Here is a 23,536-nt window from a genome sequence, read left to right as displayed (position 1 = left end):
CTGTTCGATTATACACATTCAATTATACGAAAGCTAAACATTATAAATACAACACTGTTTATGAATAATGCCATGCACGTTTACTAAATGACCTGTGTTACTCATTGTTGTACTAATAAAAAACCATTACAGGAGACTACACAGTTATTTACAACCTCCGATATAATGTATAGGTCTAATGCATACATTAACTAGCTTATAACACTTGATAGTATTTTACTGAGCTCCAGTGAACCCCTCTGAGAATTGGAAGGGTATTCAAATCAAGAGAGAGGTGTGACAGTTAAGAAGAGTAAACTTCAGATTAATCTTCACACATCACTACTTTTGTTATTGTAGATTTAACAAAAGAAACTATTTGGCTGCGTTATTACAGTATTATGAAGATGTGGTTGTTGTTTTACGGACGTCTTGACATTTTTGCCGACAGTATTGTTTTTAATTGCGGACTTCGTTTAGTTGGGAACCCGTACCTTACCGCCCCAAATCTACGTCCTACCATGTCAGTGTTATAACAAGAATCAAATATAGTCCTGCAGTGTTCTTTCGAGAGTCATTAAATTTCTAATTGTGATTAGAACGGAATTCAAAATCACAAAACCAGTCGTAGAATATTATTATCAAATTCGTTCACTACCTCACATTATAAATCACGTGGGTAGAAAACTATTTTCTGATCTGCTATGTTCCTTTCACAGTTATTCTCTAATTTGGAAGCAGAACTAAACTCACAGCCCACATATACTCCGACACTGATACAAACACATAGCATCAAAAAGCGTGAACTTACGAAATAAGGAACATAAAGTAGGCTGGTTAGTTCCATTGTAGGATCATCCGAATGTTTATGTTCCCTGCTAAGGTGCTGTTGATTATTCGATTATACGATAAAGAAGTTTATGTAGTGGGTATTGAAGGACAGCCTCTGTGAATAAAGCTATTAATGCATACCTCATTAAACATGTGCACTCTCGTTAATGAGCTTGTTTCTAACTGTAAATTTATCAGTTGCTTCCAGCCGACTACGAGGTTTAATAACTTCATAGATTTTAGATTTTATTGCCCTTCAGACAAACAGACTCAACAACCAAGAAACCGTGAGAAATATTCTGAATAAGTGCCACAGCTTTTTTTGTTCACAACGCTGTTTACTGAGTTTTTGTCACGTTGAACGAAGTAATGACGGTGTGGGGACATCTGAAACTGCAAACTCCAAATTCACTGTGACTGTATCCGGTATGGCGACTCTTCTTTCTTGAATATCAGGTAATTCGTCGTAATGATTGATGATGTTAATTGGTGATTGATCGCTGTCATATATCGGTTTCTGGAAATTAGATACAAGCAAATTACTTTATAGCCTAATATTCAGGCTGGATTGATATTATAAATTCACCTATACACTGATCTGAGTCATAAAAGCTCGCACATGAAAGTTGTATTTGAACAAAAGCGCTATCATTCGTCATGCCCACAAAGAATAAGACTTGCTGTTGCCCAGCAACATTTCTGAGCTACAAATTCTTCTTTACTTAACATTCTCTATTTAAGGCATCTTCCACACTGTTACGTTCTACCTCAGAAACCATCACACCATACGCATTCCCTACAGCAGTTAATCAACTGAAACCCTTTATGTTTTAAAAATTATAGTCCAACCCCCAACGCTTTCCTCTCTTTTTACATCACATTCCACATCGTTTATAACTCTTCTTGCATCTTGCAATCAACCTGGTCAACCAACACCGTTGCGTTTCCACATACAACACACCTTCCTTTAGCTGTCGTCCTTTCCCTGTTAGTCTGAGTTTTCATGTATATTGATTCTTCTGGGCATGGCGGTCACACGGAAAGAAATATAACCATTTAACCACGTTTCCTTAAGTTATTGTCATAATTCAGTGAGTGCAAAAACAAAACATAGTTTTTGTGGCGCTTACCGACATCTACCTTTTATTTACATTTACTGTACCCTTTCAATTGTTTTCAGAGTATATCTTGCGTATTAGCCTTGTGTTGTTTAACCAACTATAAAATTGGCATATCCGTGGTTTATTTATTTTGATGGTCAAATCTTACTTGGTATCTAAATTGGTGTTTTAATGACTTAAAACCTCTTTTTAATTTTTTTTTCTCTTTCTGTTATACTTCTCACATTTTCGCTATCGTGATTAATGTAAAGATGGTTATTACTGTTCCAAAGTTCCAGCTGGATTCTTAAGAAGCATCGTATAAGCGTATTGCCTGGTTTAAAATTTAAGTCAAAGCGTGTTATTTCAGAGATTCGTCTGTTTTAGTCAAGTACTACCTTCAGTGACTGGCACTGCCCAGGATGCTTAACATGTATCACACAAAGTGATAGGTCCTGTGCCTTTTGATACTCATAACGAAAGCAAGCACCATGGGAAACTGCAATCGCTTTATACCGAATTAATTTTTTCATTGTTTTATCTGAATGTAGAAATTTGAAGTAAATCGGCCAATTATATATATATATATATATATATATATATATATATATATATATATATATATATCCGCCCAAATGTTCGTTGGGGGATAGTGCAGATATTTGAAATTTGGCCAAGAGCTTTTAGAGATTTTGCGTAACTACTTTTCTCCTTCATATGTTAGATGCAGATATGTTTCCAGTCAGATTACGAAATCTTATGTAGATAGTCATCTTCCTCTTGTCTTGATGGTAAAGCGTGCAAAACTTCATCAAGATCTGAATAAAATTGTAGATTTGTATGATTTACAAACAAACAAACGGACACTATTATTTATATTACACAGATTAACACAATTATATTTCTTTAATTGTGCTGTAGTGTTATTTAATTAATTGAACTAGTCATTTGAAGGCCTGTAATTTTTATTAATTTCAAAAATACTGTCTCACAAATGAACTAACTAAATGTCGTTCTATTCATTCAGTAAATGTTGAGATGTATTTTCAGGATAAATATTTTTTTTATATTCTCTATGTTGAGAAATGTTGGGTATTTTACAGAAGACCAAGTTAATTTCGGTTAATACAACCGTTCGTGAAAACTCCTTTGAATTATGCTTATTCGTTGTCTGACAACCTACCTTCCTGCTCCTATCAATACGGCTGCTCCTTGCCGCATGGAAGGTGAATATGTTCTCGACAGTTAGGAAAAGATACACTTATACAACCTACCGATACCGCACGTTTGCTGGTACCAATAACAGAGTCGTGCCTTCTTCGTAGGTCTTTTATAAACTAGAATCGCTCAGTTCTGTGCACCCGGCCAGCCATTACACAGCACAGAAACGCAGGATACAAAAAGCCTCTTATAGTGTACCAAACGGCCCCCGCACCGACATGCTGTTCGACCTGCTCGTTTTGTGAGGCGGCAGCGTGGTCCAGGTCTCTCTCCTTACACTTATTTGCGTACTGAATTTATATACTTTTGCTGCCTTTACTTTCCGATTCTGTTTTTACTTGTCAGTTTTTCACCTGAATTGCGGACTGATTATGTCGGTGTTTAGGAGGTATCGTGAAGCAGTGTTGGTAACCCACCCCCCAGTATCTAATCTCATTTCTGTAGTAGTTTCTCCCTTAAATGCATCTGGCCTTGGCTAGGGGAATCCCTTTTCACTGGGGCGAAAACAAGTGAAACTTTCGTACGCTTTGGAAGAGGTGTCGGTCGCTCGGATTCCAGGAGTCACATTGGCGAGTCGTGTGGACAATAGGGCAAGCCTTTCAGGGCTCAGCTTCCCAGGACAATGAGCGGTGGAACGGAAGATTAGTGCCCTCAATAGCAGATCGGGAAACCACAGGTTTGGGAACTCTTCTTGTCAGTAAACTTCGGGTGGAGTTCTCAGCCGTCTGCTTGCCATTATGCTGCTGTGTTGGGTCTCCAGACATGCTTCCTCAAGCAAAATATATAGCCACCCGCCTGTTTGCAAGTTTCCAAACTTTTCCCTTCCCGTGGGAATGCTGTGCGAAGCCCAAAAAATTTTCCAGAATTTCTGACAAACAAGTCTGGACGTGGGGCTAGGGCGACATTCGTTTCCCGTTCTCATATACACATATCTCATTGGTGGATATGTCCTTAACTTTACGGTGGGAGCTAGTGAACGGAATTTCAAGTCCCTCATTTGAAGAGCACTTAGGTCTTTCCTGGGATTGGCTAAAGACTGTGCGAGGTGTCATTCTGAGGTCTGAAGGAAGGCCATAAAAATACGAGGCATTTGTATTCTGGTTCGAACTTCTACAAGGTGATTCTACGGCTTCGATCTCCTGCCAAGTCTTTGAAGTTTCTTTGTTGTTTACTCGCTGCTGCGACCAGTAATCAAGGGCATGATGAGATGCACGATCGCAAATACATCATACCAGCTCAGCTCAGCAACAGTTAGCAGCGGACGCAGTTCAGCACACCACGACTTGTCTGCAGCGAAGTCTCATTTGCAATGCCCACTCGCGACTCTGTAAAGCGCAATGTAGTGAGGGGAGGGGATTTCATTCCCAGTTTCTATTTTTAATCTTCATAACTTGGTCTACGAGCCTCACGCACTAGTATACATTTTTTTATTCAATCTAATTCTTGCTTCAAAAGGAATCTTCTCCATAATAATTCAAGTTTTGTTTCATTATCGAGCAAACTCATTGAAACTATCTCGTTTGGTTCTATCTGATTGTTCCTTTATTCACTGATCTGTTGTGTGCTCTGTTCTAACTCATATCTCTTTTTTTGTATACGTTTATAGTTTTGCAAATGGAAGTTGAAAAAATAATCATTGTCCTTTATGTGTCTGGACACCAACTCAACCGTAATGTTCCACGATTATGCTGGTGGCGACACTGGCTCTAATGGCTCTAAGCTCTATGGGACTTAACATCTGAGGTCATCAGTCCCCTAGACTTAGATCTACTTATACCTAACTAACCTAAGGACATGACACACATCCATGCCAGAGGCAGGATTCGAACCTGCGACCGTAGCAGCAGCGCGGTTCTGGACTGAAGCGCCTAGAACCGCTCGGTCACAGCGGCCGTGGCGACACTAATAACCAGTCATTCTTCTTGTAGTTGTTATTTTTACTTAGGTAATCCATTCTCAGATCGTTTTATAGCCTCAACGTTTACACTGAGGTGATATGCACATGCAAAAATGGCGATAGTGTAACGTACGCAAGGTATAAAACCACAGCGCATTGGCGGAGCTGTCATTTGTACTCAGGTAATTCATATGAAAGGGTTTCCGTTGTGATTATGGCCGCACGACAGAAATTAACAGACTTCGAACGTGGAGAGGTATTTGAAGCGAGAGGTATGGGACATTCCTCCACAGTGTCAATAGTGTGGCGACAGTATCAAATTTCAAGCATTACCTCTCACCGCGGACAATGCAGTGGCCAGCGGCCATCACTTAATGACCGAGAGCTTCAGCGTTCGCGTAGAATTATCAGTGCTAACAGACAAACAATAAGCGCAGAAACCATTATGGGGCGTACGACGAAGTTATCCGTTAGGACAGTGCGGCGAAATCTGGCGTTATTGGTGTATGGCAGCAGACGACCGGCGCGAGTGCCTTTGCTAACAGCACGTCACCGCTTGCAGAGCCTCTCCTGCGCACGTGACTACGTCAGTCGGACCTTAGACATCCGGAAAACCGTGATCTGGTCAGATGGCTATGATTTCAGTTGGTAACAGCTGATGGTAGGGATGGGACGGTTCGAGGGTGGCGCAGACTTCACGAAGCCATGAACTCAAGTTTTCAACAAGGCGTGGTATAAGCTGGTGGTGGCATCATAATTGTGTGGGCTACGTTTTACAATCAGTTTAATGTCACGGATGCAAAATACGAACGCGTATTCTCTACAGACGAATGGAAAAACTGGTAGAAGCTGACCTCGGGGAAGATCAGTTTGGATTCCGTAGAAATGTTGGAACAAGTGAGGCAATAGTGACCCTACGACTTATCTTAGAAGAAAGATTAAGGAAAGGCAAACCTACGTTCCTACCATTTGTAGACTTAGAGAAAGCTTTTGACACTGTTGACTGGAATACTCTCTTTCAAATCCTGAAGGTGGCAGGGGTAAAATACAGGGAGCGAAAGGCTATTTACAATTTGTACAGAAACCAGATGGCAGTTATAAGAATCGACGAGTATGAAAGGGAAGCAGTGGTTGGGAAGGGAGTGAGACAGGGTTGTAGCCTCTCCCCGATGTTATTCAATCTGTATATTGAGCAAGCAGTGAAGGAAACAAAAGAAAAATTCGGAGTAGGTATTAAAATCCATGGAGAAGAAATAAAAACTTTGAGGTTCGCCGATGACATTGTAATTCTGTCAGAGACAGCAAAGGACTTGGAAGAGCAGTTGAATGGAATGGATAGTGTCATGAAAGGAGGGTATAAGATGAACATCAACAAAAGCAAAACGAGGATAATGGAATGTAGTCGAGTTAAGTCGGGTGATGCTGAGGGAATTAGATTAGGAAATGAGACACTTAAAGTAGTAAAGGAGTTTTGCTATTTGGGGAGCAAAATAACTGATGATGGTCGAAGTAGAGAGGATATAAAATGTAGACTGGCAATGGGAAGGAAAGCGTTTCTCAAGAAGAGAAATTTGTTAACATCGAGTATAGATTTAAGTGTCAGGAAGTCGTTTCTGAAAGTATTTGTATGGAGTGTGGCCATGTATGGAAGTGAAACATGGACGATAACTAGTTTGGACAAGAAGAGAATAGAGGCTTTCTAAATGCTGAAGAATAGATGGGTAGATCATATAACTGATGAGGAGGTATTGAATAGGATTGGGGAGAAGAGAATATGGCACAACTTAACTAGAAGAAGGGATCGGTTGGTAGGACATGTTCTGAGGCATCAAGGGATCACCAATTTAGTATTGGACGGCAGCGTGGAGGGTAAAAATCGTAGAGGGAGACCAAGAGATGAATACACTAAACAGATTCAGAAGGATGTAGGTTGCAGTAGGTACTGGGAGATGAAGAAGCTTGCACAAGATAGAGTAGCATGGAGAGCTGCATCAAACCAGTCTCAGGACTGAAGACCACAAAAACAACAACAACAACACAACGTTTATATGGAATGAGTTGATTCTTTGGTCCATCTGAATCAACCATTGACAGAAGATGGCTATGTTCGGCTACTTTATGACGCCTTTCTGCCATTCGTGGGCTTCATGTTCCCAAACAACTAAGGAATTTTTACGAATGACAATCGCCAAGTCACCGGGTCATAGTTGTTCGCAAGATTTGAAGAATATTCTGGACAATTCGAGCGTATGATGTGGCCACCGAGATCTCTCGACACGTATTCCATCGAACATTTGTGGGACATAATCGGGAGCTCAGTTCGTGAGCAAAATCCTGCTCCGACAACACTTTGGCTATAGAGGCAGCGTGGCTCAATATTTCCGCCGGGGGTTTCAACGACTTTTTCAGTCAATGCCACGTCGAGTTTCTGCATTACGCTGGGCAAGGAAATCCGACACGATATTAGGATATATCCCAAGACCTTTATCACCTCAGGGTATGTGTGCCCTGAGTAATTTTGGCACTTTGTTTGAATATATAATATTTTACCAGATAAAATTCTATCATTCTGACATCTGGTTTCGCAGGGCAGAGTGGATCACGTTATGATTGTGGAAAGGGGCCAAGATCAATTACTGTTAGTTGCACAAAACACTCAAACTTTATTTTACTAAAAACACTTAATCACACATGCCATTAAAGGATTCAAAAACAATACGGCTGAAGGCTCGAACGTGAGTTATTAAAATTGCTTTAAGGTATACATGTGGCTGAAGGCCTTACTTAAAAAAATATTTTACTTAAATACTCGGGTGAAGGTCGCACACTAGACGTAGAAGAACTGAAGATTAAGGCCTGGGTAACAAGAATTTCCAATAGAGAAGAAAATTTAAAATGGTTTTAAACAAGTGTATTTTCTAATTTTAATTTAAGACGGCTGAAGGCCATATCTCAACAATATTTGACACAAAAACCCGGCTGAAGGCCACATACTGAACATAGAACAACTCAAGTCTTAAGTCCTGGATAACAAATATTTGCAATATAGCAAAATCCCTCCTTTAAAAAAAAATATTTAAAACAAGAATCTTCAAAGTTTTAACTTAAGACCTGAAAGCCTTATTTTAAAATTAAAACAAACTAAATTAATAGGCAGCTGAAGGCCTCGCACAGTACCTGAGACAAAAATCACAATCTAAAACAACAGAACAATGGTGCTCAGAAGTGTTCCAAGGGTCAGCCTGAGGATGTAAATCCAACGTAAGGTTAGGTGAGATAGGCAGCCAAGAATAAGATTAAGTAATCAAATGACAGCCCGACCCAGGGACGGCTAAAGGACCGACCAACAACCTAATCAATCCCCTTCCGCCGAACAACGGCACGACAACGGAGAATATCAGCCGAGGTCGAAGATACCAGCGTCTTTAAAATTGGCATCTAAAAACAGCCAAGGCACAATAACCACTTAAAAATATGAACAACACCAAAAGCTGTCGAACTACACGGGTTACCGGACAGCATCAACACGACGAGGAAAAACGCACTGCGGAACACTACGCTAATGGCCTCGCCACGCAGACTTCCTGGCTGCTCTGTCCCAACCGACTGCCTTCTCCAGTACGCAGACCGCATTAACATAACTGCTCAGTCGAAATTACACACGATACACACAGTTCCATGAAAACACTTCCACAAGAACTTGAACAATCATAAAAGCAATCTCTGTGGAACAACAAGGACGAATGACAAGTCGACACACACTGACAACCCGGAGCGGTCGGCGACCAAATATACGTTGGCGGTGAGACGACCGACCGAACAACCAACCAAGGTCGTCCCCACTCAAGTCATGTGTGTCAGCATCGGTTGGGCGAGTCTTGTCTGTTCGGACATCACTGTAGCTCCATCTCGACTCAACTCGATGTGCCATGCAGATGTAACACTTGCCCATTGGCCATCCGACATCTCTGCACAAGTAAGGAACGGACCCAAGTCACGCAAGATGATCAATTGAAGGGGCCCAGAGACAATCGGAAGACCAAATACACGTGGCCCATGAGACGACCGACCGAACGACCAACCAACGGTTGTCACCGCTCAAGTCTCCTTCCGTCGGACAGTTCACTTGTGTTTCCCAGCGGTCGGGTGAGTACTGGCTGTCTGGACCTCACTGGAGCTCCATCCTGCCCGTCCTGCCGACACACGACGACCCGGAAATACTAACGGTCGCCCCAAAGATAATACGACCGTGATCTTATCGATAAGCGCTGCTGCTGCCACTCACGGGCAGGCAAGGCAGCAACTTAGTGACGCCAGTAATTCGAGTAAGAAATAAGACGGCAGTACCGCAAAGACAAGATATTAGCCGGCCGGTGTGGCCGTGCGGTTCTAGGCGCCTCAGTCTGCAACCGCGTGACTGCTACGGCCGCTGGTTCAAAACCTGCCTCGGGCATGTATGTGTGTGGTGTCCCTAGGTTAGTTAGGTTTAAGTAGTTCCAAGTTCTAGGGGATTGATAACCTCAGATGTTAAGTCCCATAATGCTCAGAGCCGTTTGAACCATTTTTTGAACAAGATGTTAAACAATAAACGGTACAAACACGAGGCGCATACGGCTCACATTGAGCAACCGTTAAAGTAAATTATCCAGCTGAAATACCGAGGTCCTCCAACGACAATAAGCAACAGGCGAGGCCCAGTGATTAATCCAGCAACTTGCCAAGTAAAGTTTTCCGATGTTCGTTGCAGTTGATTTTTCGAGTAGCCTGTTAGCTTCATGGGAGGAATCTGTCATTTTATATGATCCAGGGCGATAGGCATCAGTATAATACGCATATTCACGAGCACGTGATGAGCAAGAGGTCTTTTTCACAGTACGCTCGGCTTCGGGCAAGCGGTCTACGCCCTAAATGCCGATACCTCCTCGGTTTGCAAAATAACTCTTTTTTCGTTACGGCAGGCAACAGAGCGGTCTATAAAGGTAACGGCACAGTACTAGATGTAGGATGAGGAATTCAAGTAAGCGGAGAATTTCGGCGACGGGAGCTTCTCGTGAGGCCGGAGCGTCCGGCGGCGCGGAGTTTACGACGGGGTTAGGCAGAGCGGCGCGGCGAGCTCTATAAAAGCGCAAAGTGTGCGGGCGGGCGAGCGCAGGCAGATTTAGGACGGAGGGGCTCCCGCCTTAGTATGCGCGGCCGCGGAGCGCACCCAGACGGCAGCGCCGAGGAGGAGCAGGGGCCGACGGAGAGCATTCCGGGATCCGCCGGAATCACAGGCTCATAGCGCGCGGACGTGGCGCGCCTGCAGACACCGGCCGCAGCCGCTGGCCGGGCTGGCTGCCGCACACTCGCCACTCCCTAATTGTTTAGCTGGCAGCGTCGCTATTGACGCTGGAGTCGAGCACATGGGTGTACCGGGGAGGGGAGAGCGGCGACGGGTTGGATAAAAATATAAAAACAAACAGCCGCGCGGTTTGAGCACCGTATCACGGATTGCGCTGCCCCTCCCACCGGAGGTTCGAGTCCTCCCTCTGGCATGGGTGTATGTGTTGTTCTTACTCTACTGGCCATTAAAATTCTTACACCACGAAGATGACGTGCTACAGACGCGAAATTTAACCGACAGGAAGAAGATGCTGTGATATGCAAATGATTAGCTTTTCAGAGCATCCACACAAGTTTGCCGCCGGTGGCGACACCTACAACGTGCTGACATGAGGAAAGTTTCCAACCGATTTCTCATACACAAACAGCAGTTGACCGGCGTTGCCTGGTGAAACGGTGTTGTGATGCCTTGTGTAGGGAGGAGAAATGCGTACCATCACGTTTCCGACTTTGATAAAGGTCGGATTGTAGCCTATCCCGATTGCGGTATATCATATCGCGACATTGCTGCTCGCGTTGGTCGATATCCAATGACTGTTTGCAGAATATGGAATCGGTGGCTTCAGGTCGGTAGTACGGAGCGCCGTGCTGCATCCCAACGGCCTGGCATTAGTAGCAGTCGAGGTGACAGGCGTCTTATCCGCATGGCTGTAACGGATCGTGAAGCCATGTCTCGACACCTGAGTCAACAGATGGGGACGTTTGCAAGACAACAACTATCTGCACGAACAGTATGATGACGTTTGCAGCAGCATGGACTATCAGCTCGGAGACCGTGGCTGCGGTTACCCTTGACGCTGCATCACAGACAGGAGCGCCTGCGATGGAGTACTCAATGACGAACCTGGGTGCACGAATGGTAAAACGTCATTTTTTCGGATGAATCCAGGTTCTGTTTGCTGCATCATCATGGTCGCATCCGTGTTTGGCGACATCGAAGTGAACGCACATTGGAAGCGTGTGTTCGTCATCGCCTTACTGGCGTATCACCCGGCGTGATGGTAGGGGGAGCCACTGGTTACAGTTCGCATTGACGACACTTTGAACAGTGGACGTTACATTCGAGATGTGTTACGACCCGTAGCTCTACCCTTTATTCGATCCCTGTGAAACCCTAATTTCAGCAGGATAATGCACGACCGCATGTTGCAGGTCCTGTACGGGCCTTTCTGGATACAGAAAATGCTCGACTGCTGCCCTGGCCAGCACATTCTCCAGATCTCTCACCAGTTTAAAACGTCTGGTCAATGGTGGCAGAGAAACTGGCTCATCACAATACGCCAGTCACTACTCTTGATGAACCGTGGTATCGTGTTGAAGCTGCATGGTCAGCTGTACCTGTACACGCCATCCAAGCTCTGTTTGATTCAATGCTCAGACGTATCAAGGCCGTTATAACGGCCAGAGGTGGTTGTTCTGGGTACTTATTTCTCAGGATCTATGCACCCAAATTGCGTGAAAATGTAATCACATGTCAGTTCTAGTATAATATATTCGTCCAACGAATACCCGTTTTTCATCTGCATTTCTTCTTGGTGTAGCAATTTTAATGGCCAGCAGTGTAGAATAAGTTAGTTTAAGTTGTGTGTAAGTCTAAGCGCCGATGACCTCTGCAGTTCGCTCCCTTAGGAATTCACACACATTTGAACGTTTTTAAAAAGAAACACCGTCCGAACAGGTCTTGAAGGTACAACGGAACCGACCGGCCGCCGGGTCATCTTCAGCCGTCAGGCGTCACCGGATGCAGATACGGAGGGGCATGGGGTCAGCATATCGCTCTCCCGGCATCGTCAATTTTCCTCAATCACGTAGCTTCTCAACTGCCCTCACGATGGCTGAGTGCACCCCGCGTGCCAAAGCACTTGGCAGACTCTGACGGTGACCCGTCTAAGTGCTAGCCGAGCCCGACAGCGCTTAACTTCGGTGATCTGATGGGAACCGGTGTGACAGCGCCAAGGCCGTTGGCGGTGGACAAAAATATGGAAACGTCAAAAACACAACACGGCACCACTCCTAAAACGATGCAGGAAACTAGCTGGTTTTCAAACCACCTTCCAGTCGTCACAGAACGGATAAATAGCTATATGGGTTTCAAAGAGTCTCGCACCATTCCTCCTGCAAAACAGTAGCAAGTTCAGGTAACGATAATGTCGGTGGATACTGATTATTCACCCATAGCTAGACTACAATGCCTCAATAACACCGAGGTCTGGTGATTGTGGTTGCCTTGCGAGACACGAAAATTCATCCTTGTGCTCACAAAACTAGTCCTGGATGATGGGAGCTCTGTGACTAGCGCCCCTGTCGTCGTGGAACACAGAAACACATCACCTTTGGGAGACAAATACTGCGTCATGGTATAGATATGACCACCAAATTGGTTACATAAACCTTGGTAGTGATGCGACTTTGCAGACGCAGCATGGAACCCATGGACTACCACGATACAGCTGCACAAATTGTCACCGAACCAGCGCCATATTTCACTCTCGGGACGTAAACTCGGCCGGAAGGTGGGAAACTATGTGAAACAAGACTCATCCGACCAAATAATCTTATTCAATTCCTTCATAGTCCAACTTTTATGGCTTCGGCACCATATTTTACTTTCACAGGCATTTGCACTGCTGTTGAGTAGTTTTGTAATTCCAGATCGCCCTATAACTCTCAGCTTACGGACCTGCTTTTGTGTTGTTTTAGTGTTGACACGGTTCGCGAGTGCGATATTCAGTTCTGCAGTGCCATTGACGCCATCGTTGCCTTATTTTTCGCCACAATCCTCATCAGTGACAGTCCGTCACCATCTCTCAACACTCTTTCGTCTTCGTTGTGACTTAGCCGGTGATGTTTCTTCACATTCCCTGTTTACGGTAAAAGTCTTCGATACGCTTCCTGGCCGGCCGGTGTGGCCGAGCTGTTCTAGCCGCTACAATCTGGAACCTGCGTGACCGCCACGGTCGCAGGTTCGAATCCTGCTCGGGCATGGATGTGTGTGATGTCCTTAGGTTAGTTAGGTTTAAGTAGTTCTGAGTTCTAGGGGACTGATGGCCTTAGCAGTTAAGTCCCATAGTGCTCAGAGCCATTTGAACCATTTGATACGCTTCCTCTTGCAACACCTAGCATTTCAGATCTCTTGATTAAGGAAGCATCGACCATATGAGCGCGAACAATTTGCTCACTTTCGAATTCACTTAGCACTCATAACTATACAGAACTCCCCTGACCACGACTGACACATACGGCGTATTGAGGATATTTCACAAGTGGCACTCGTTTTCAAATGCAACAGAGCAACCTGATGAGCTGCCTAGCATCTACATTTATGTTCTAGGGTGCATTTAACGCAGCATTTCCGTAATTCTTTGTCTAACCCTTATATATTATATTCCCTGCTACTCAGCGTGATTTGTACATAAACTAAAGGCAACTGGTATCGGCGACCAGTGAGAGAAAGGGCCTAATAGAGTTACGGAAAGAGTTTCCAAAGAAAGATTTCCGGTCATGATTAAATGAGTTATATAGGGCGGTCAGAAACAGTCCGAGTAGCTATAAGGGGTAGGCTGAGCTGAACATTAAGTGTTTCGAAAAAAAGGTCGGTACATTGTGTCGTTTTCGAGTTAATTAGCATTTAAGTTAGCCACTCATATCTCTGCACGTGCAAATTCAAACGGTCCGCAAGATACAGTGAGTGTCAATTGTTCTCATAGTGTAAGTTTACGTAAGTGTCCTTCAAACGAATAACTTCGCAACGTTACTTTTCACATATTAGCACTTTATACAGTCTTCTTTTTTCTTTTATTGGCCACGAAATTGCAGCCCTTTCGCTACTCCCAGCTACTTCTCTACATAGTCGCCGTTCCAACTTATACTTTTGTCCGAGCCTAGTACCAACTTTCCAATATCCTCGTCACAGAATATCTATCAGTTCTCTACGCTCATTTGCAATTTGCAACTCATTCTTTATGCGAAAATGCTGTCCTCGTGGCCAGCGGTTAACGTTAGTGAAGAGGGGAAACAAGTTCGCACTGTGCAGTGGATGATAAAACACTTCCCATAGAAAACGCGGCAGGAGCTTCTTTGTTGCACCTACAGTGTGCGGCCGAGAATTGTCATGAAGAAGTATCACACATGACATGTATTCGCTGTTGCGAATACTGACAACCATCAGCTGTCTAAGGGAATGATAACAGTGAGAGTTTATGCCGGACTGGGACTCTAACCCGGATTTCCCGCTTTTCGACAGCGATCGCCTTAAACGCTTCGGCTATCCGTCCACGACTGAAGGCCAAACTTCCACATGACATTGTTCCGGTGTCACAACCTGTACTCCAACACACATTATGTAATTCCCGTACAGGGAAGGACATTTTAATTGAAAGTCGCTGCCTGGTATCGGCGGATAAATTACGATATTGCATCTTGTTCTTAATAACACAGGAAGTGCAATATCGGAAGAAGTATAATGCCTGACGAAAACATTATTTCTGCTTGTTCCGAATTGCTCTTCGCGCATGATTTTCTCGAATCGCCGGATCACTCGCTGAATAAGGTCACCGGTTAAGGCTCACTGCCTTTCCTGACCGCGTGCATCATGAACGACTGTCCATCATGCTTAAAAGTTCCTGCACTGATGTCGCACTTTACTGTCACTTATGACAGTTATGTTATGTGGGCTGCATGCAATTACGCTGAAAATCTTCAGCATGAATAAATCGAATGACAGGACGCACTTCGCACTTGAAACATAATTGGTCTAGGCATCTTTACATGTTCACTGTGCGCTCAGAATCCAAAAGTGCGATAGATAGCCATACTAGAGACATCGCGCTACACATCTGCACAAAGCTACATCCGACTTTAATCGTATCTTTCATTTCGAGGCCGATAGGAGATTGAAAAAAAAAAATATGGCTCTTATCGAATGATCCTACCATTGATTTATTGCATTTTTATTACTTACCCATAAGTTTGGCCGCTAGTCTCAGTTTCAGGACTTGCTACAATTAAATGTGCGAGCACCAACAAGCCGATAACTGACCAAAAACATTTTCGAAGCTTCGTCAACCTTCTAAACGTTTCGTTCGCGATTTCTCCACACATAATTCCTCTTGTTTGCATGATTGAACTTATTTGCTTTTCTATTATTGATTAGAACAGTTTATGTGCAAAAATTACTGAATCAGCAGACCGAGTGTCGCCTACTACAAACCACGGTGACATGCTTATATAGCTGCACCGTTGCCATTAACGTCACTGATGCTCAGTCGTGCACGATACAAAGTAATGTTTTGGTTGTGCGACCGCCGGAGCCGTTTCAACTCTCCATCACAGGATCTCACGGCGACATCCACACGACAGTCAACCACTTGACAATGGCAGAGCTCGTGGGACGTGAACCACTCGACGTGGCTTGAAACCCGAGAACATTACCCTTCAAGCTCGAGCATGGACTGAAGAGTTATAGGAAGGCAGTTGGTTTTCAGTTATTGTAAGAGACAGTCATGCTCGAGTTCTGTTGTAGAGGCTGCAAGGTGCAGTTAACTTTTGTGTTGAGTTGAAGTTTGGAAGTTGTTGGTTGTATATTTTTTCAATCAATCGAGAGAAAAATTCTAGAATCTAGAATTTAACAACGTGAAAACTTGTCGTTTAGTAGTTACTGAACCAACAAACAGAAAAATTTCGATTTCTTCGTCGAGAAACTAACCGAGACCACTAAAGCCCTGAAAAGAAAACAACAAGGACAGCAACAGAATCAACTAAGCAACAAAGTATTACATTCATTAACGTGAGCATGCCTTTGAATATAAGAGAAAAATGGAGAACATGTGGGAAACGTCACGAGAAAATTATTCTTTATTATAACTAGCATATTTTAAGCAAGAATTCATATATTTCCTCAGGTTAATAACCAACAACTATTTAGGACAGAGAAATGGAAGTCTATGATCAGGACGAATAGGGTGAATACTTGTTGAAGGTGGGTGAAGCTCACCTCGAAAGGTAACTACACTCCTGGAAATGGAAAAAAGAACACATTGACACCGGTGTGTCAGACCCACCATACTTGCTCCGGACACTGCGAGAGGGCTGTACAAGCAATGATCACACGCACGGCACAGCGGACACACCAGGAACCGCGGTGTTGGCCGTCGAATGGCGCTAGCTGCGCAGCATTTGTGCACCGCCGCCGTCAGTGTCAGCCAGTTTGCCGTGGCATACGGAGCTCCATCGCAGTCTTTAACACTGGTAGCATGCCGCGACAGCGTGGACGTGAACCGTATGTGCAGTTGACGGACTTTGAGCGAGGGCGTATAGTGGGCATGCGGGAGGCCGGGTGGACGTACCGCCGAATTGCTCAACACGTGGGGCGTGAGGTCTCCACAGTACATCGATGTTGTCGCCAGTGGTCGGCGGAAGGTGCACGTGCCCGTCGACCTGGGGCCGGACCGCAGCGACGCACGGATGCACGCCAAGACCGTAGGATCCTACGCAGTGCCGTAGGGGACCGCACCGCCACTTCCCAGCAAATTAGGGACACTGTTGCTCCTGGGGTATCGGCGAGGACCATTCGCAACCGTCTCCATGAAGCTGGGCTACAGTCCCGCACACAGTTAGGCCGTCTTCCGCTCACGCCCCAACATCGTGCAGCCCGCCTCCAGTGGTGTCGCGACAGGCGTGAATGGAGGGACGAATGGAGACGTGTCGTCTTCAGCGATGAGAGTCGCTTCTGCCTTGGTGCCAATGATGGTCGTATGCGTGTTTGGCGCCGTGCAGGTGAGCGCCACAATCAGGACTGCATACGACCGAGGCACACAGGGCCAACACCCGGCATCATGGTGTGGGGAGCGATCTCCTACACTGGCCGTACACCACTGGTGATCGTCGAGGGGACACTGAATAGTGCACGGTACATCCAAACCGTCATCGAACCCATCGTTCTACCATTCCTAGACCGACAAGGGAACTTGCTGTTCCAACAGGACAATGCACGTCCGCATGTATCCCGCGCCACCCAACGTGCTCTAGAAGGTGTAAGTCAACTACCCAGGCCAGCAAGATCTCCGGATCTGTCCCCCATTGAGCATGTTTGGGACTGGATGAAGCGTCGTCTCACGCGGTCTGCACGTCCAGCACGAACGCTGGTCCAACTGAAGCGCCAGGTGGAAATGGCATGGCAAGCCGTTGCACAGGACTACATCCAGCATCTCTACGATCGTCTCCATGGGAGAATAGCAGCCTGCATTGTTGCGAAAGGTGGATATACACTGTACTAGTGCCGACATTGTGCATGCTCTGTTGCCTGTGTCTATGTGCCTGTGGTTCTGTCAGTGTGATCATGTGATGTATCTGACCCCAGGAATGTGTCAATAAAGTTTCCCCTTCCTGGGACAATGAATTCACGGTGTTCTTATTTCAATTTCCAGGAGTGTATAATATACGACGGCATCTGAGGGGCGAGATGAGTCGTACACCACAGCCCGCATAAATGAACCCGTTTCCGGAGTTAAACCTAAGCAAACACACGTTAGTTGAAGTTAGTCTCCACTTCTGCCGCGCTTTACGCACCTGTGTAAACTCAGGAACTGTTACAGACGAAACGTGTGGTTAGAACCATTTTCATAATACGGAGATTTTTTACGCGGTCGTAGACGAGGGAGTGGGTGGCGGGTGGGGGGGGGGGGGGGGAGCTGGCGATGTATCTACTTTTGCATCTGCAAACATACTTAGCAAGCCACCGTGTGGCGCATGGCGAAAGGTGCTTGTACCACTATTAGCTATTCCATTTCCTATTCAACTCCCAAACTGATCGAGTGAATAACGACTGTCTATATGCCTCAGACGACCCCTAATTTCTTTTATCTTCTTGGTCCTTAAGTGAAATATAATATGGCGGCAGTAGAATCGTTCTACATTCAACTTCAGTTGCCGGTTCTCTAAATTTTCTCAATAGTCTTTTGCGAAAAGAAAGTCGTCTTCCTTCCAGGTACTCCTCTTTGTGTTCAAGGAGTATCTCAACAATACTTACATGTTAGTCGAACATACCGGTAACAAAACTAGCAGCTCGCTTCTGTATTTCTTCGATGTCTTACTTTAATCCGACGTTGTGAGATCCCAAACAGTCTAGCAGTACTCAAGAATGGGTCGCACTTGTGTTTTACACGCAGTCTGCCTTGCAGGTAAATTACACCTTCCCAAAATTCTGTCAATAAACAGAAGTCGACAATCCATCTTTCATACTAGCATCCTTTCTTACTCTTTCCATTTCTTATCGCTTTGCAACACTACACCCAGACATTTAATGGATGTGAATGTGTCAAGTAGCACACTAATGACACTGTATTAGAACATTATTTCATTGTTTTTCCTACTCATCTTATTAACTTAGAGTTCTCTCCATTTATAACAACTTACCATTCATCACACCAACCAGAAATTGTGTTTAAGTTGCTCTTTGATCACTGCTTAAAAACTTGTGAGATCCCAAAGATGTGGAGGAAATCAAAGACAGTGGCGCTACTAAAACCTGGGAAAGATGCAGGTCAACCGAAGAACTACCGCCCAATAGCACTCCTGTGCCATCTGTATAAACTGTACGAACGAATAATCCTAAACCGCATAGCAAATATCGCAGACCAAAAGCTCATTCCCCAACAGGCTGGATTCAGACCCGGGAAATCATGCACCAGTCAAATCCTAGCACTCACAGAACACATAGAGGAAGGGTTTGAAAACAAACAAATAACAGGTGTAGCATTGGTGGACTTAAGTTCTGCATACGACACCGTCAACCACAGAAAGCTCATGGAAAAACTGTACTGTACATTTAAGGATCATCAGTTCACAAAAATCATTGAATCTCTGCTGCAAAACAGACAGTTCTATGTAATGCTGGACGGGAAAAAAAGCCGATGGCATCGACAAAAGAACGGTCTCGGCCAGGGCAGTGTGCTGCCCCCCCTACTATTTGACCTATACACCAATGATCAATTTGATCAACCAACACCGAAACGCACTACCCATTTCTTATATGCCGATGACCTGGCCATTACAGCGCAAGGAAATAGCTTCGAGTAAGTAGAAGGGAAATTAGAAAGCTCGCTACACGTAATGTATGAATACTATAAAGAGAACTCCCTCAAACCAAATCCATCTAAGACACAGGTTAGCGCTTTCCACCTCCGCACAAAACAGGCAAACAGGAAACTGAACGTCACCTGGAATGGCAACAAACTGGACCATACGGACAAACCAACATACTTTGGTGTCGTGCTGGATATATCACTGACGTACAGATATCACTGTGAAAAAAACTGCCAAAAAGTTGCTGCCAGGAACAATATTATTAAGAAAACTGATGAATAGTAAATAGGGAGCTAGTCCGACTGTATTACGAACAACTGCTCAAGCACTCTGCTTCTCCACGGCAGAATATGCATGGCCTGTATGGTCTCGAACCACACATGCCAAAAAAGTCACTACAGTCCTTAATGAAACATGAAGGCTAACAACAGGATGCATGAAACCCACTCCACTTGGGAAAATATACAAAGCAGCTGGATTCTCATCTCCTGAATCCCGAGAATTGCGCACGAACATACAGAAAAATTTAAACAGATTTTCGACGAGCGCCACCCGCTGCATGGTTCTTCATGTGGACGTATCAGACTTAAATCCCGCAAGAGATCTCTCACTAGTGAATTGGACGAGCCTCCGAAGGCCTATCCTGCCTCACGAGAAATACCCAGCGGCAGTACATCAAGCTGGAAGATTTGGAGAACACTGAACCGCATCAGAACAGGCGTAGCACCAGTTAAAGCAAACCTAGTCAAATGGGGCTTTAGGGACGAAGGAGACAACAAATGCGACTGTGGTGAAGTTCAGGATATGGAACACCTTCTACAGTGTTCCATCTGCCCCACAAGTTGTACCCTTGACGAACTATAGCTTGAGAAGAGAGAAACATTGGACTTGGCCCGACATTGGGCTGAAAGGCTTCGAAACAAATCTCCGGACACGACCACAGCGTCTTCAGCAAACAGCCGCATATTACTTCTCACCCCGTCTGACAGATCATTTATGTATATAGAGACCAAGAGCGGTCCTCTGGCATTTACCTGGGTCACTCCTGACGACAAGCTCGTCTCTGAAGGGCGCTCGTCATTGAGTAGAACGTACTTGGTTCTACTACCTAAGAAGTCTTCGACCCACTCACATATCTTGGAACCTATTCCGTATAATCGCACCTTCGTTAATAGTCTATGCACTGGACCAGATAGCTTCAGTAACAGTTCTTCACAAACGAATGATGTATTGTGAACTTTTCTTACTACCGCAGGCGCGGTACTACAGTTTTGGGCGTTGAACTGTGTGTAATGCTGTTCAGTGTCAAAATACCGTGACCTAATTACGATCACAAAATGTTGTTAACAACGCGTCATTCAGCGTTGTGAATCAGAACTCCATCGACGTGGTATCAGAGGTTGTTCAGAAATCCTCTCAGAGGAATGTGGTAGAAGAGACTCACAGTCTCTGTCAGTTCGCTACAGAGTAATAATCTACATCTACATCTACATCTATACTCCGCGAGCCACCTTACGGTGTGTGGCGGAGGGTACTTATTGTACCACTATCTGATCCCCCCTTCCCTGTTCCATTCACGAATTGTGCGTGGGAAGAACGACTGCTTGTAAGTCTCCGTATTTGCTCTAATTTCTCGGATCTTTTCGTTGTGATCATTACGCGAGATATATGTGGGCGGTAGTAATATGTTGCCCATCTCTTCCCGGAATGTGCTCTCTCGTAATTTCGATAATAAACCTCTCCGTATTGCGTAACGCCTTTCTTGAAGTGTCCGCCACTGGAGCTTGTTCAGATCTCCGTAACGCTCTCGCGCTGACTAAATGTCCCCATGACGAATCGCGCTGCTTTTCGCTGGATCATGTCTATCTCTTCTATTAATCCAACCTGGTAAGGGTCCCATACTGATGAGCAATACTCAAGAATCGGACGAACAAGCGTTTTGTAAGCTACTTCTTTCGTCGATGAGTCACATTTTCTTAGAATTCTTCCTATGAATCTCAACCTGGCGCCTGCTTTTCCCACTATTTGTTTTATGTGATCATTCCACTTCAGATCGCTCCGGATAGTAACTCCTAAGTATTTTACGGTCGTTACCGCTTCCAATGATTTACCACCTATGGCATAATCGTACTGGAATGGATTTCTGCCCCTATGTATGCGCATTATATTACATTTTTCTACGTTTAGGGAAAGCTGCCAGCTGTCGCACCATGCATTAATCCTCTGCAGGTCTTCCTGGAGTACGTACGAGTCTTCTGATGTTGCTACTTTCTTGTAGACAACCGTGTCATCTGCAAATAGCCTCACGGAGCTACCGATGTTGTCAACTAAGTCATTTATGTATACTGCGGTACTCCCGAAATTACCTCTACATCTGCAGATTTTGAACCGTTAAGAATGACATGTTGTGTTCTTTCTTCTAGGAAATCCTGAATCCAATCACAAACCTGGTCCGATATTCCGTAAGCTCGTATTTTTTTCACTAAACGTAAGTGCGGAACCGTATCAAATGCCTTCCTGAAGTCCAGGAATACGGCATCAATCTGCTCGCCAATGTCTACGGCACTGTGAATTTCTTGGGCAAATAGGGCGAGCTGAGTTTCACATGATCTCTGTTTGCGGAATCCATGTTGGTTATGATGAAGGAGATTTGTATTATCTAAGAACGTCATAATACGAGAACACAAAACATGTTCCATTATTCTACAACAGATTGACGTAAGCGAAATAGGCCTATAATTATTCGCATCTGATTTATGACCCTTCTTGAAAATGGGAACGACCTGCGCTTTCTTCCAGTCGCTAGGTACTTTACGTTCTTCCAGCGATCTACGATAAATTGCTGATAGAAAGGGGGCAAGTTCTTTAGCATAATCACTGTAGAATCTTAAGGGTATCTCGTCTGGTCCGGATGCTTTTCCGCTACTAAGTGATAGCAGTTGTTTTTCAATTCCGATATCGTTTATTTCAATATTTTCCATTTTGGCGTCCGTGCGACGGCTGAAGTCAGGGACCGTGTTACGATTTTCCGCAGTGAAACAGTTTCGGAACACTGAATTCAGTATTTCTGCCTTTCTTCGGTCGTCCTCTGTTTCGGTGCCATCGTGGTCAACGAGTGACTGAATAGGGGATTTAGATCCGCTTACCGATTTTACATATGACCAAAACTTTTTAGGGTTCTTGTTTAGATTGTTTGCCAATGTTTTATGTTCGAATTCGTTGAATGCTTCTCTCAATGCTCTCTTTACGCTCTTTTTCGCTTCGTTCAGCTTTTCCTTATCAGCTATGATTCGACTACTCTTAAACCTATGATGAAGCTTTCTTTGTTTCCGTAGTACCTTTCGTACATGATTGTTATACCACGGTGGATCTTTCCCCTCGCTTTGGACCTTAGTCGGTACGAACTTATCTAAGGCGTACTGGACGATGTTTCTGAATTTTTTCCATTTTTGTTCCACATCCTCTTCCTCAGAAATGAACGTTTGATGGTGGTCACTCAGATATTCTGCGATTTGTGCCCTATCACTCTTGTTAAGCAAATATATTTTCCTTCCTTTCTTGGCATTTCTTATTACACTTGTAGTCATTGATGCAACCACTGACTTATGATCACTGATACCCTCTTCTACATTCACGGAGTCGAAAAGTTCCGGTCTATTTGTTGCTATGAGGTCTAAAACGTTAGCTTCACGAGTTGGTTCTCTAACTATCTGCTCGAAGTAATTCTCGGACACGGCAGTCAGGATAATGTCACAAGAGTCTCTGTCCCTGGCTCCAGTTCTGATTGTGTGACTATCCCATTCTATACCTGGTAGATTGAAGTCTCCCCCTATTACAATAGTATGATCACGAAACTTCTTCACGACGTTCTGCAGGTTCTCTCTGAGGCGCTCAACTACTACGGTTGCTGATGCAGGTGGTCTATAGAAGCATCTGACTATCATATCTGACCCACCTTTGATACTTAACTTAACCCAGATTATTTCACATTCGCATTCGCTAATAACTTCACTGGATATTATTGAATTCTTTACTGCTATAAATA

The sequence above is a fragment of the Schistocerca piceifrons genome, chromosome 1, assembly GCF_021461385.2.
Source record: "Schistocerca piceifrons isolate TAMUIC-IGC-003096 chromosome 1, iqSchPice1.1, whole genome shotgun sequence".
NCBI classification, from domain to species: domain Eukaryota; kingdom Metazoa; phylum Arthropoda; class Insecta; order Orthoptera; family Acrididae; genus Schistocerca; species Schistocerca piceifrons.
This window is presented reverse-complemented; position numbering follows the sequence as displayed.